The sequence below is a fragment of the Mesocricetus auratus genome, unplaced genomic scaffold, assembly GCF_017639785.1.
Source record: "Mesocricetus auratus isolate SY011 unplaced genomic scaffold, BCM_Maur_2.0 Super-Scaffold_100013, whole genome shotgun sequence".
In the NCBI taxonomy this organism is placed as follows: Eukaryota; Metazoa; Chordata; class Mammalia; order Rodentia; family Cricetidae; genus Mesocricetus; species Mesocricetus auratus.
Window position 1 is genome coordinate 22,270,627 of NW_024429196.1, and position 15,359 is coordinate 22,285,985.

A 15,359-nucleotide genomic window follows, 5' to 3' on the forward strand; every position below is an offset into this window, starting at 1 on the left:
GAATCCTGACAAGCCTTTCCATAAACCGGATGCCATACCCATGTGTGGGTAGATAAAGTATAGGCCAAAACCAGCTCAAAAAGTAAAGCAGCTCATAAAAGGGAACACACCTTAATTCAAATGGCTTTTTCTGGATGGACTACTCAGTAGTCAACGGTTTTCTTTTAATTTAAAGAAAACCTAATTAAAGGTTCAGCATATGGGGGACTGTCTAGAATATCCGGGCAGGCTTGAGTTTGTAGCTCTGATAAGTTATAATTTTTTCTGTTTGAAATTTTTAAAGGGCATTACCCATTCTGGTTGTGTGTAAGTCTTCAGTTCAATTTGAAACACGTTTCAGTGCTCTGTACCAGTTACACCATTTAATGTGTAGGAAGCACCTACTGTGTGCTTTCTTTTATAGCTTTGGAGCCTGAGAACAAAAAAAACACAAATTTATCTATCATCTCCTTTGTCTCACTCTATAGAAGTCACTGTGCCATCCAAACTTCCCTCCAACTCATTGCAATCCTCCTGTGTCAGCCTCCAAAATGCTAGGATTACCAGTGAAGCCAGATGTTCCAGCCCCAGTGCATGTGGAATGTGATTTTCAGTTATGATGAAAAACCTTGCCTCTGCAATAACCAAACCTGTGTAACATGTTTTATTACCAAGATATTTGTTCTTAACTACCCAAATGTAAATCATGTTTCTCGGGGCTGGGCAACATGGCCATATAGAGGAGAATATTATGCTGCTTCTGAAAGGAAGAAACAAACAAACAAACAAACATAAATCTAGTTATGGGACTGGAGAGAGGGCTGAGCTGGATACTCTTCCAGAGGTCCTGGGTTCTATCCCCAGAACCACAGGGCAGTTGACAACTGTCTGTAATTCAAGTTCCAGAGGTTCTGACACCCTCATACCAATACAAATTAAGTTAGACTAAATTAATTATTTTTAAGTCTAGTTACCTTGTAGCCTGTCTTTATATCATTCATATCTCCATACGGGTAGTTAGTATTTAAATATAGATTTGCATAAATACAAAGGTGTGTACTTAACTTGGTTCTTTCACTGTACACCATTTTAAGACATACTGACAATACAGGAATCCAAATATGACCTATTACATATCTGTTGCCATGTGTATTTACAGTAAGGTGATACATTGAATTTGAATCATACATAGCTTATTTCTTCCCTTGAGCATATGCCAAGGTTCATGGCCTTAAGAGATGGGTCTAAGGGCTCTAAACCCTTTAAAGCAGCCTGCACTTCCTTGGAGCTTGGGTGTTGCAGATGGACCTGCCACCTCCCCCTCCTGGACAATGAGATAGAAGTTAATTGGAATATATGATAACCTGTCAGGTCCAATTGGGCGTTTCACACTGCAGTGCTTCCATGACACTTCTCAAAATGGAAGCCATAGATTTATATAAAAGGAGGGCAGTTAGGTGATGAACAACTCCAGACCATGAAGGCTGACCTGCTTTCCCTGGGACTCTAGCACCTAGCCCTTTTAACAGTGGAGAGAGGGCCGGACATTTTGGTGACTATTATTGTCTGGTAAGTCTCAAAGGGTTCAAGTTACCAGAAGGCCTTTACTCCGGTCCCTCCAGGTCCATTTCCTCTCCTTACCACCCTGAGCTGCTGGTGAAACATGGAACGTGGGGCTCCTCCCCCCTCATGCTGTATAAACAGGGAATTAGGTACAGTAGGCATCATCTTCCATTCAGACACATTAGTCCATGACAGGATAAACCCTCAGTCCTGGAACTTAGTGTTGTCTGTCCTTGCCATTGCAGAAAGCCTGTGGCCTGTGCTCTCTGATGGCCATGTGGCATGGCAGCCTGGCACTGAACAGAATTATCAACATGGTGTTCCATGCACACAGGTGCCATGTCTCAGCCTACTTGAGCCAGGAGCACCTTCGTGCTCTCTTCCTTTTAAAACTGGTGTTTTATTGCAATGGTCAAGGAAAAATGAAGGCCTAATTCAGGTGGTTTGAGTTTGCCATTTGAGACTGAGGTGGAGGTAGGTCCTGTAAGGTGGATATAGCCACCTCAGTTCTCTGCTTTTTGATAGAAACTGAGTAATGCGTACGTCTTCCCACCCTAGATTTGATCTTTCATACCTCTGAACTCTTCTGTCAAGGACTTCTTAAGTTGTAGCCTGTCAGATTTCATGCTCTGATTTCCCAACTGTTAGGGACACAATGCTTGATCCCCTAGTTGCTCACCCTCTAACACATAGACCTACAGAACCAAAATGCACTGGGCATCTCTGTTATCTTGACAGTCTTCACAACTTGAATCTAATGTGTCCAAAGTGGAATTTGTCACCCACCACCACAAGCCTGCTCCTCACCCCTGCATGAGCTAACTTAGTGCAATCAAGCATCAGTGGACATGGATGCCACACATTCTTAGAAACCCATAGCCATAACCTTTCATTGTTATACTGACATCATAGAGTGTACTCACACAGACCTACATAGGATAGCATACTATATGCCTGAAGTATGTGATCCATACATGCATGTACACTACAGCCACTTACTCCTAAAATCCTAATATTCCTAAGAATGGACTATTAAATCAAGCACAATAGAGTATAATGAAATGGAGAAAAGAGATAAACTTGAGACATAGGAGGCTGCTGTTGGCATATCACTTTCTAGCCAATTATAATGTTTTGATCACTAGAATGATTACAGTCTAAGATATTGATAAAAGGCAATGATAAAGCCAGTAGTGTAATCATTCATGATTACTTTCGGGTGTCATGCACAGTGTAGTTGTCAGTGCTAGACTTTGATATGATTGGCAGTGAGCTAGGGTTGTTTTCAGAGGATCAAATAAATAGGACAGTTCATTGCACCGTGACATTATCACAGTCACAGTGTCACTGGCTTTAGAAAAATGGGAAGCTCCCTCATAATCTTTTCTTTATTTTTATTTATTTGTTTTATTTTTAATTTTTCATGACAGGGTTCTCTATGTAGCCCTGGCCATCCTAGAACTCAGAATGTAGACCATGCTGGCCTCGAACTCAGAGATCCACCTGCCTCTGCCTCTTGAAAGCTGAGATTAAAGGCATATGTCACCACGGCCCACCAAGATCCCTCATAATCTTATGGGATTATGAACGGGTCTGTAATAGACAGAAATGTTAGAATGGGACATGTACCCAACCTAGAACCCAGGTATCTGCCTGTCCTTTCCATTTCCTCTGTTTCTGTTGAACAACTACTGTGTGTGCTGTCGTTTCAGGTTTTGATATCTCTCTCATCTTGTAGCTCCTTCCAACTGCCAGATCAAGGCCACTGTCATCTTGTGTCTGAATACTACCTTCTTGTGATTGCTAGTCTTGTACCTTCTTTTGAAGTCTTTTCAGTTAGATTAAGGACAGTTACATCACCGTGTACATAAGGCATTTCAGTGGTCCTGTGATGCAGGACAGGTACCAATGCCAGATTACAATTAGCACCCTGCTAAGGTTGCTGTCTTACTTCTTCCCCATCTTACTCTTAGGCAATACTCCAACCACACATGAGTGTATCCTACTACCGTTAGAGTACCATTCTCTCTAATGTATCAGGCCTTTGAACATTCTTCCATTAACCTGGCACTTGTCTCCTCCTCCCACCCCTTAACTTCCTATTCCCAATCTTTCGCATGAAGCTCATTTCCTATTGGAAGCCCCACCTTCAAGCCAAACCTACAAAAGCACACTTCCTGCAAGATGCCACAATATTCTGTGCTTCTCGTGCAGTAACACAGGTGATCTGCATCTAAGTTGTCCTTTCCATGGATAACAAGCTCCTTAAGAACAAGTCACCTGGTTCATAACAGGAATGGTGGAAATATCTGATCTCAGACTGTCCATCCATGTTTTTCATGCCAATATGAGGATTCTAGATGAGATCCATCAATGTAGCCAGCCATGCCCAACACAGACCCAAGAGTCTATCCTGTTCTTCCTAATATTGAGAGTTGCTGGTCTAATCTAGCATAATCTGCTATAAAACATAAAATTAGGGCATGGGAGATAGCTCAATGGCAAAGTGCTTATTATGCAAGCACAAGGACCTGAGTTCAATTCTCAGAACCCATGTTTTTGTTTTGTTTTGCTATTTAAAAAAGAGCCAGCATGTGTGGTTTACACTTGCAATCCCAGTGCTGGGGATTAAGTAAATAGATAGGATATAATAGAATGTAATAAACCATTTTCATGGATATGAGAATGAATGAAATCTGGAAGTTCTATCATTAATGTCCTTTATTCCTATGCCTTAGAAGTAAGACCTAAATAGGAACAGCCTCAATTCCTGAGCTGACTTCCTAGAAATCTCATTGTTGCTGGAGGAAAATGTGTTCACTCTCATGTATTAACACAAACCGAGGAAACGAAATAATCTTTCTTATTTACTCTGGACTCTAAGAGCACGCCAGATACCTCTAAGTGGAACAAGGTGGGAGAAAATAGCCTGACTGAAACTAAACAAAAAATTTGATGGTTTTATTGGGGGGAGGGGATGAAGCAAGCAAGCATTCTTTTTTCTTACAATTATTTGACTACTTTAGGTGAAAAGGTCTTTTTTTTCTTCTTGAAAACACTGAGATGGTGTGATATTTCTGGAGTGGTATTTTTAACACAGCATAAATTAAACTTTATGGCACCCACGACATTCATTATTCGATGTGTTATTCCAGGTTGACATATTGCCAGTCTATTATTTTGCAAACCATTACATTATCCCAGCTGCTGAGCTGCATAACTTAAGGATCCAGAATACAACAGCATCTCTGTATTCGTGTGTGTGGTGCTTACATTTTGAATGTATTCATGCAGAGAAGTGTGAGACACTACCCAAAACACATACAGCAGACTGTTCTTAGTGGATATTTATTACCATTGAAAGCAGACAGCCAAGAATTGTTCAGACAGATCAGCGTATTCACGTGTATTATTATCCAGCCCCCTCATTCAAGAACACTTTTGTTCTTCCCATAAATACATGCCTTTCTGGAGAAAAAGATCATGGACTCTTGGGGACTCCAATTCTCTGCTTCACAGAAGGCAAGAAAGGTCATTTTCCCCTTGTTGTTAGTGATTAGGTTTAAATGGAAAATAAAAGGTGTGTGTGTGTGTGTGTGTGTGTGTGTGTGTGTGTGTGTACTTGTATATGACAGTGTCTGAGGAGGTCAAAAGAGGGCATTGGATCCTTAATTCTGGAGGTACAGGGAGTTGTGAGCTGCCCTACATGAATGCTAGGAACTGAACTCTAGTCCTTGACAAGGGCAGTATACACTTAACCATTGAATGATCACTCTTGGTTTTGAGGCAGGGTCTCTTACTGGCTGGGAACTTATCAAGTAGGCTAGGCTGGCAGGGAGGCTTGAGGGAGCCCCAGGGATGCATCCATCTCTAGCTCTTCAGCTTAACATTGGAAAGCTCTAAAAAGTCTTGCAGGCTCCCTGTGTCTACATTGCACCTGGACCAGAATGAATCTCAGTGAATAGGATCCAGCCAACATTTAGAACACTGCCCCAAAGTATATGGTGGCAAAGATGGATCACCCATGCCAGCTGAAGGAATTTAGATAGTTCCTGTGTTTTACGTTGTTTTCACCATGAATGAGGACTGAATGGGTGGGTTGGGATGGGTTTGTTTGCTTTTTTGTAGTAAGACAGTCAAATGTGTGGTTCTTGATAAAAGAAATCTTAGATTTGAATTTCTTGGGAGTTGAATCTTTATTCCTGGGACATCCTTGGATATCCTAGGCAGTGCTGTGTGCTTTGAGTCCACTCTTAGTAGTTAGACCCAACCTTGTGTAGTTATGGCATGTGGAACATGCAGAACCTCTTTGTAGACAAGATTCAAAACATCAATCTGGCTATCCTGCCACTGGTCTTCTCCAGTGAAGAGCTGTTTGTGTTTATTTCAGCTGTAATGAAGATATGTTCATGGAATCCATCAAGTGTTCTTAAAGCATGTTATAAATAAGTGCTTTGCAACAGAGCTCTTAGGTACTAAGAGCTTAGGATATGCTCAATCAGCATAACTGATGGGGCGGATGTCTTCTGTACATATGTTTCTCTTATTGATGAATGAATAAAGCACTGTTTGACTAGTGGCAGGAAGTATAGGTGGGGCTACCAGAGGAGGAGAATTCTGGGAAGTATAGGCAGGGAGGAGTTGTCTTGTGAGCCCGGGAAGAGAGGACTCGAGTCAAGCATTCTCCGGTAAGACAAGACCATGTAGACACGCATAGATTAATAGTTACGGGTTAATAATTCAGACAGAGCTAGCCAATCAGAAGCCCAAGCCACTGGCCAACAGTTTCATAACTAATATAACGTCCGAGTGTTCATTTGGGGCTGACGCCGCTGTGGGACCAGGATGGTGGGCAAGAGTGCTCATTACACGTAACTGCTGTCCACTTGTACAATACGAGTTTCTTTGAAACAAGTCTCTTGTGTGTATGTTTGTATGTGATGCATGCAAATGTGTGTATGCAGGTGCATGCATACATGTGGAAGACAGAGGAGGCCATCGGATGTCCTGTTGTATCACTTTCTGATTATTACATTGAGGCATGATATCTCACGGAACCTAGAGTTAGGCTGGAAGCCAGAAAGCCTTGGTGGTCCTCCTGTCTCCACCTCTATAGTACTGGGGTTACAGACACATGTGTGGTCATGCCAAGCTTTTCACATGGGTACTGTTAATTCAAACCCACGTCCTTAGGTTTGCCCAGCAAATTCTCTTGACCACTGAGCCATCTACCCAAGCCCAGAAATCTACTTTATTTGTATTGTTTCATCAGTGGGCTTCTGGGAACAATGTTGTCTTGTGTATATAAAACAATATGGAAGAATCGATGTCATGAATATTTGTTCTCAAATCTTGAAGTAGATGAACCACAAATGTGGGATACTTCTCCTCCACCTTCTACTTCTTCCTCTCCCTCCCTCTCCCCTTCTTCCTCATCTTCATCAATTGGTCTTCCAATTTTAACTGAATTAGCTATTGTTCTCATTGATGTGGCAAAAACAACTTAAGGAAAAGGGACTTCTATTGGATCACAGTTCAGAGAACTGAAGGCCATCATGATGAGGAAAGCATGGTGGGGAGTACATGAAGTAGCCAGTCACACTGCATTAGCACAGGAGCAGAGAGAGATTAAAACTAACACTCAGTATGCATGTCCAGAAGTGTGTCTCCCAGGTGACTCTCTATCCCATTAGGCTAACAATCAAGATTCATCATTGAAGTCCTGGTACCTGGTGACTTGAAATGGTTCATGGAGACAGAATTTAAACCAATGAATTGTCGAACATACAAGTTTAGAGCTTTTGTTCTCTTGGAAAGTCTATACATAAACATTTATGGGCACATCCTTGGCAGATGGTTGAAAAATCACAGAATTATGAGATACTGCCTGAAGAATGTGTGTGGACAGATACATGTCTGAGGACTGAGCCTTCCAAAGTTTGGAGGCCAATATTATGATGATAAACTAGGAAAAGAGGAAAAAATAGCAAGGAGCAACCAATGAGATAGGAAGAGAATTAAAGAGAAAGTCTGTCTAGTCCATATGGACCAAATAGGATTCTTTCTCAGAGGCATTCATTGTAGACTACTACCTGAGAAGTAGTATGGTAATAGACAGTTATCAGGAAAGAGCTGTTGGGGGAATGCTGAAAGGGGGAAATAGAGCAGGTAAAAGAGAGACCATGGTGGGGTCAAAGGGGTTTAGGTTATGACAATTAAGATGGCTAAGAATCTTATCTCTATGGTGCTGATATTCTTATTTGTAGGGGGCGTGTGTGTGTGTGTGTGTGTGTGTGTGTGTGTGTGTGTTCAGTGTTGGGTACTTGTCTATGAGTGTAGTAGAGGCCAGAGGTCAGTATCAGGTGTCTCCCTCAGTTAGTCTCCACCTTATTTTTGGAGACAGGGTATTTCACTGAGACTATGACTCTCTGATGTAGCTAGGCTGGCTGGGCAGAAGCTCCAGGGATTCTCCTGTCTCTTCCCCCCATACTGTGATTATAGGCATGTGTCACAGCTCTTTTATTTTTTTTTTTTTGGAGAGTAGTTTTCATGCCCGTAGAGCAAGCAATTTTCCAACTGAGTTGTCGCCCCAGCCTACAGAGGTCATTTTTAAATAGCACCTCCCCACCTTCAGCCACTGTATTCAAGCTTATCCACTTTCCCCTGAGTTACATTGAAAAAGCAGTCAAGGACAGGATGGGTGAACAATTTCAACATCTTATAGCAGTCACCTATCCCAAGCCACCCCTTCACCCCCTGGTCACCTGTCCCAAACCACCCCTCCACCTCCTGGTCACCTGTCCCAAGCCACCCCTCCACCTCCTGGTCACCTGTCCCAAGCCACCCCTCCACCTCCTGGTCACCTGTCCCAAGCCACCCCTCCACCCCCTGGTCACCTGTCCCAAGCCACCCCTCCACCCCCTACTCACCTGTCCCAAGCCACCCCTCTACCCTCTTGTCTCAGTATCCTTGGCCTCTAACCAAAGGAAAGCTCTTTTGTTTGGTTTTGGTTTTGCCTATGAGAAAATAGTTTTTAAAATGTCTTGATGTAATCACGTGTCAGGGCTTCAAAAGCCAGCTGAGTCCCAGAATATATCTAGAAAGTATAATTTAGGGCCAAACCAGTGGTGCAGTGTCCAAAATGAGTGAGTCCTAGTTTGAACTCTGAATTTGGGCATTTAGACATGGTCTGTAAAAGAAAATAGATTTGAACCAAATAGAAAAGAAATATTGTCTTTGATATGAGGATCTGTGCTACTGGACCTTAATGAACCTCACAGAAGAAAATGTTCCTCTTCTCTGTCCACTGAGCTTAGGGAAAGCCATGGCCAACATCCCTGTGCAGATCCCACCCATAAAATGTTTCCTCTAATTACAACACATGTAGTTCCCTTTCTGCTATGCCCTTTTAATTTTCCTTTTTGATACCTCAAGTTCAAGTCAGTTAAAGATAAGTTTAAAGGCATACAGTTTAAAGGGGTGTGCCCCACCCCTCCATCTGGGGCTTCTTTTGTGAATTGGCCCATCACACACCCATTGCACATCCTGGATCTCAGTGCAGCTGAGGCACCAGAGCTCTCAGATGTTTTCACACTGCTGTATTGCAGGGACAGGTTCACTTACATGGGCAGCTATGGGGGTGCTGGGTTCTAACTCACTACTAACCAGATTTGCTACGACCCAAATGGTTGCATCTCTTTCCCTTTGTGTATGTTAAAATCCCAACCCTCATGGTGCTGTTATCAGGGAGCAAAATGCTTGCCCTCAAGACTGAAATTAGTACCTTATTAAATAAAATAATTTAGAGGATGGGGATGTAGTTCAGCTAGTAGTGTATTTGTCTAACATATGTGAAGTCCAGGGTTCAATCTCCAGGACCACATAAACCAGGTGTGGAATATAACTCTCAAGAGGACAAGGATCAGAAATTTAAGGCCATCCTTGTCTGCATAAGGAATCTGGGAGCTCGGGATACATGAGACTCTGCCTCAAAAAAGAAACTAAAGGAAGGAGTGTGGAAACAATATAAACATATATAAACTCATGTGTGAAATCTCACAAACAGAGATCTTTTAAAAAAAGAAAAAAATTAAGGCCCCAGTGAGCTAACCATTTTCTTCCACAATAAAATATGCACTCTATGAAGTGAGTGAAGCCTTTCCAGATACCAAATCTGCTCTTAGACAATGGGTACCTTACTGTATTTTTTCACCTTAGTTCTTGAGATAAGATCTCTTGCTGAATCTAGACCTTATTTCTCTAGACTAGCTAGCTGGCTGTCAGTCCCCAGGGATCTCTGTCCCCTACCCCAGTACTGGAGTTATGTATGTACTCCCCAGGCTTGCATATGGATGCTGGAGACCTGAACTCAGGTCCTCATGCTTACACTACAAACTCTTTACCCACTGAGCCATCCCCAGCCATACCCTTTACTCTATGACCATCTCTCAATCTGTACTCTGTCTTCCTTCTTATCCTGTATTGGATCAACATTCTCCAAAACAAAAGTATCTTTGTTCTTTCTACCACTTGGCTGTAGGATGCCAGAGAAAAAAACAGTTAATGTGTCTCAGCAAAGGGCCTTTCAGGATAAGAACGCTCTATCTGTGGAGACCCACTCGTCAGAAATGGGCCACTAACGAGTTTTTTTCACCCTGTATTGTATCAATGGGGCATAACCCTAGGGGCTGACTCTGCCCATGCCATTCATTCTATAAAACAGGACCCCATACAGGCATTATAGAATCAAATTTCTGTTGCTTCTGGTGTAGAGCAGTGAGGAAGGAACACTGGAATTGAGGCAGCTTCCACTCAAGTTTGCCACAGGGACACGGAGCCTGGTGTTCCTATTGTCAAGCTTTTCAAAGGGAAATCTTGTTGTGCTTTTTCAAAACAGAATTGTACTTATGGGAGCAGTACTCTCACATACTGATACAGGTCTGAGCACACATGCATATAGATGCATGTGTGTTGTGCATGTGGAGGCCGGAGGTCAACGCCAGGTATATTTGTTGATGGATGCCACCTTATCCTTTTGAGACAAGGTCTCTCTCACTGAACTCACAGCTCACCTATTCAGCTCAACTGGCTGGCTAGTGAGTTCTAAGAATCTGCCTGTCTCCACCTCCCCAAAGCTGGGACTACAGACACATGCCACCACACCTGGATTTTTATGTGAGATCCAAACTCAGGATCTCATGTCTGCATGGCAAGGAATTTGTCAACTGACCCATGTCCTCAGCTCCTGTACATTTTTTACATTTTATTTTATGTGTATGGGTGTTTTGTTCTCATGTGTGTCTGTGTACCATGTATGTACAATACCCACAAATTCCAGAAGAAGGTGTCTCAGATTCCCTGGAACTGGATTTGCGGATGGTTGTGACCACCATGTGGATGCTGGGAATTAGATGTATGTCATCTTGAAAAGCAGCCATTCTCTTAACCACTAAACCATTTCGCCAGCCTAGTCACTCTAGACATTTTTTTTAAACGACTATTATCTTGCCGTATAGCCCAAGCTGGCCTAGAATATATACACTACATAGCTCTGGTGGCAGTACTTGGTTTGGGGATTATAGATGTATACCATGCCTAGTAGATTTAAGGCATCTCTTTTACTATTATCATCATCATTTCCTTTTTCTTTCTTTTTTTCCAGTTCTAGGGATACAATCCAGGGGTTTTCATATAGTAGGCAAACATTCTACCACAGAGCTATATCTCCAGCTCAAACTTTCTTGTATTTAGGAAAAGTTTATGTGTATATGCATGACAATGAAAGCAAAGGAGAGATCTGCTATGTACCATGTTTTGTTGCATGTGAAACATAGCCATACCCACTTTCCCCACAATAAAATAAATACCACTCACCCTAAGTAGCTTTGCACTCTTCCCTTCCCCACAGTTCTGGAGCTCATAAAAAATAGAGATCTTGGTACAAATAAACTAGTCTTGGAATAGATCTTTGGGCCTTCCACTGGAATTATATCTCTTGCTGCTAAATTGGAATATTATTAACTGTATAAAAATTCTTTTGACAAGTCAAATGCAAATTTCTAAATACATTTACATAAATTGAATCATGTCCTTCATCAATAGGAAGTGGAAAGGCTGCAGAGAGCAGCATTATAGTCAGTAGGGGGATGGAAACTTAAGCATCTGAATGTGAACACCAGTCTGATTATTGTCTGATGGGACAGGGTTGCTACCGGCCACGCCCTTCTTTTGTTTGAGGCAGGTGTTTCTCCTGGTATCTCAGATGGTAGGCCAAAACAAACCATTCCATCCAATAAAGCAGTCACCTAGTGATGGATTCTGTAGCTAAGATGCTCAGGTCAGTAGTATGCAGGGCCACCACCCCAGAGGCTGTACCACAACCAAGCCGACATTTGTTTATGCCCCACACAGTTGATAGCAAACATACGGAAACCCTTTCCGTCTAAACCGTCTGCTTCCTGCTGGATGGAGCAGAATTCTGGGGGTCAGCCAAGTGCTTGAGCAAGGGCTTGAATGATTTACACCTTCTTTGGCTGATGACAGCATTGGCTGTAGTCACTGGAGCTCTTAATCTTACCGCAGTGTCAAAGAGGAATGATGCTCTCACTGAGTGAGGGGACAAGCCAAGCTGCTCAAATGGACACTTTGAGTGTCAGCTCTTGCTTGTCATACTCATACCCAGAGCTGAGATTGATCCCTTTAATTTTAATCTCAGAACATCCACCCTTCTGCCTGCTGCCAGATAAAGCAACTGGTAATTAACCACCTTGCAGCAGTAGTAGATCCATAGCTTCCTGGGGGCATCTGATACCCAAGAGAAGCCCATCAAGGACAGTGTCAGCCATTTATTACTTTAATGTCTTTACACTATATCCTTATTAAATTAAACAATAAATATCAATGTACCTGAGCCATATTTTCTCGGTTCCCTGTTGAAATCTTTTTTGGTGTTAAGATTTAATTCATCTTTATTGGTGGGTGACTGGTAGGTAATATCCTCTTGAAGATATGGAACAACAAATCCTGGACCATCAGGTAACCAGGGACAGGACACAGATGTGAGTGGCCATCGTGGACAGGCTATAAAACCAAGGAAAGGCTCAAGAATTTGCTGCTGGCCTTGATCTCTCAACCAAACCCCATAGACAGGCTAAGTCACAAGTCTTATAGACGCTGCTGAAGAAATTGAAACAAAAGCACGCAGATAGCAATCAGAGGATTCAATGAGAAAGGAACAGGTTCAAAGTCAGGAGTCTGGAGTGTCCACACACACTGGCAGTTGCAGGAATTCTGAGCACAGCCTACACTAAGGAAAGGAAGGATAAGGTGTCTCCTGCTCAGAAAGCCCCCACAAAGGGGATTGGGAAGATAACTAAGTCAGAGAAGTGCTCGCACATAAGCATGGGGACCTAAGGTAGATCCCAAGCACTCACTTAGAAAGCTCGGCAAGGTGGCACACAGTTGTCATCACAGAACTGGGGGTGGGGAAGAGCAGACAAGCAAATTTCTGGGACTCCCTGGCCAAACAGAAAAAGCTATCAGTGAGACCCAGGTCCCAGTGAGAGACCCTGTCTCAAAAACCAAAATGGACAGTTCCTGAGGAACAACACCCAAGGTTGATTTCTGAACTCTACACAGTGTACATACACACACACAGACACACACACACACACGCACGCATGCATGCACAGCACAGACACACACAGATGCATGCACATATACACACACACTTGAAATCTTTTCAAGTGACCATTAAAGGTAGTGCTCTTGGTGTTCCTTCACACACTCCTTCCTATTGGCTCCTTTTAGAACATATTAAGTGTGTGACTGAGGCTTAAGTAGACACCTCAGCTCTATGACGCCTTTTCCCATTTATGTCATACGTTTAACTCACTTGTCCCTCTACATTACAATATCCTTACTTCCTGTGTGGTTACGCGCTCATTGCCATTCATTCCATGCTGCATGGGATCTTACCACTTTTTCTTCTCTGTGTGTTTCTGTTGGGAAAACTGACACGATGAAAACTCAGTCCATTGAGAGAGGGAACAGTAGAACAAAGTATACAACTTCCTTTCTTTGGCAGAAGGAATTGTCTCAGCAGGTGTATCGAAAACCCGCTCCTAGGTAAGCTGAGACATGGGAACACCAGGGTCTGAACAAGGCCGTTCTTCTTCCCAGGATGGGATGAATTCGTCTGGAATGTTAAAGCCCTGACCATACAAAGGCACTGCACCTCACCCCATTGTGTGAGTAGGGACATAGAGTCTCAGCAGACCCTGAGTTGAAGACCCAGGGAAGCACAGAGATCACACAGTAATGGAGTCCCTATCGCACAGTGGCATGCTCTCATAAAGCGCCCCAGAGCCATGCTTCCAGCACACACTACCATTCTCTGCACCATGTCTTCCCCAGATCTCACCCTTGCTGGCCTGAAGGCTGGAAATTTGGTGGGTTTTGGCTTTTCATTTCCCCCCAGGATGCAGGCAGCCTCCTGTGGGTCCTTTTCACTCCACACCTCTCCTCTTCTTTTCCTTTGGAATTTTTGCTGTCCTTGTAATCAACTGCCCCCAACTATCATATGCACAAAAAGCAGCACTTCCCTGGGAAAAGCTTACTGCCTTGCCGTGTGAGTTGGGGCCAAGAAGAAAGTCACATTCGCAGTGTACATTAGTGTTGGGGATCCATTAGAGACGCTCTGTCTAAGTCCCTCCACATCCGAGAACCTACGTCAACATCTCCAGAGGAACAGGGAGTCATTAGTTTTGTACCCCTTCCAGATAGATACTTAGCATTTGTTTTGCTTAATATCCAAGAGCCACCCAATCCTGGAACCTAGTATCTGATGTTGGTTTCCATGGGGAAAAAAAGATGGGGACAAAAGGTAAGAGGCCAAGAGGCTTCAGTCACAAGTCAGGGTAACTCAGGAAGAAACAGCTCAATCCTGAGGGTTGATTCTATTACCTGGCAGTGCTGAAAGTCCCTGGCCTTGAGATGTGAGCTGACACTATCTTAGCATTTCTCCACCTTGCCTGGCAATCAGGACACCCTACCCCCACTGCTCAGGAGAATGTACAGGAAGCAAGACAAGACTCCCTGCTGAGTGCCATGTGGCCAAGACACTGACCAAGGATGAAGACAGAGCAGACTCTCTGGCTTCCACCCTGGACGGGCCTCACAGGGTGGACAAAGGTCAAGGACCAAATATCCAGTTATGCATTTTCTGTCCTGCTTCTCTAGCCCACTCCCACACTTGCCCCCCCTTGGGGGTGAGGAAGGAAGGAAGGAAATACATTCACTGGACAGTGACTCTTAAGATAGCAGCAATGCTACCCTGGTGGCTTTTCATTCACTCTTTCTCAATCTCATACCTGCTGCTCCAGGTTCCCCCTCCAGACTGATCAGTCTCATACTTTCAAGAACATTACAGCAGGAAATTCATACACAAAGAAAGTTATGAAGGCTCCAAATACTTTGCCTGGACAGGAAAAACTAGTAAGTCCATGCAGTAATTGACTTGCTACTGGTAGGGAGAAGGGGGATTTTATTTCCTTTATAGGTGTATCTTATTCCCACAGAGCCCCACTTTTAGAAGAAGAAACAGAGTACAGAGAGATATGTACCGTACATTCTTCCCAACATTTGCCTGGGTCCCGCTGTTGTCTCTGTCCCCAAATAACCACACGAGACACTATATTAATTATAAAGCTGTTGGGCATTTGCTATGGTTTCTTAATGGCTAGCTCTAACTTAATTATTAACCTCTAATTACTAATATATATTTTATAAGGTCTTATCTTACCAAGGACACAGCCTCA

At 43.1% G+C, this 15,359-nt stretch overlaps 1 protein-coding gene across 5 annotated transcripts in view; it reads left to right on the plus strand.

Annotated features, from left to right (window-relative positions):
• Positions 1-15,359, plus strand: part of Frmd4a (FERM domain containing 4A) — a 574,646-nt gene that overhangs the window by 274,937 nt on the left and 284,350 nt on the right. The gene's annotated exons all lie outside the window — the stretch shown is intronic.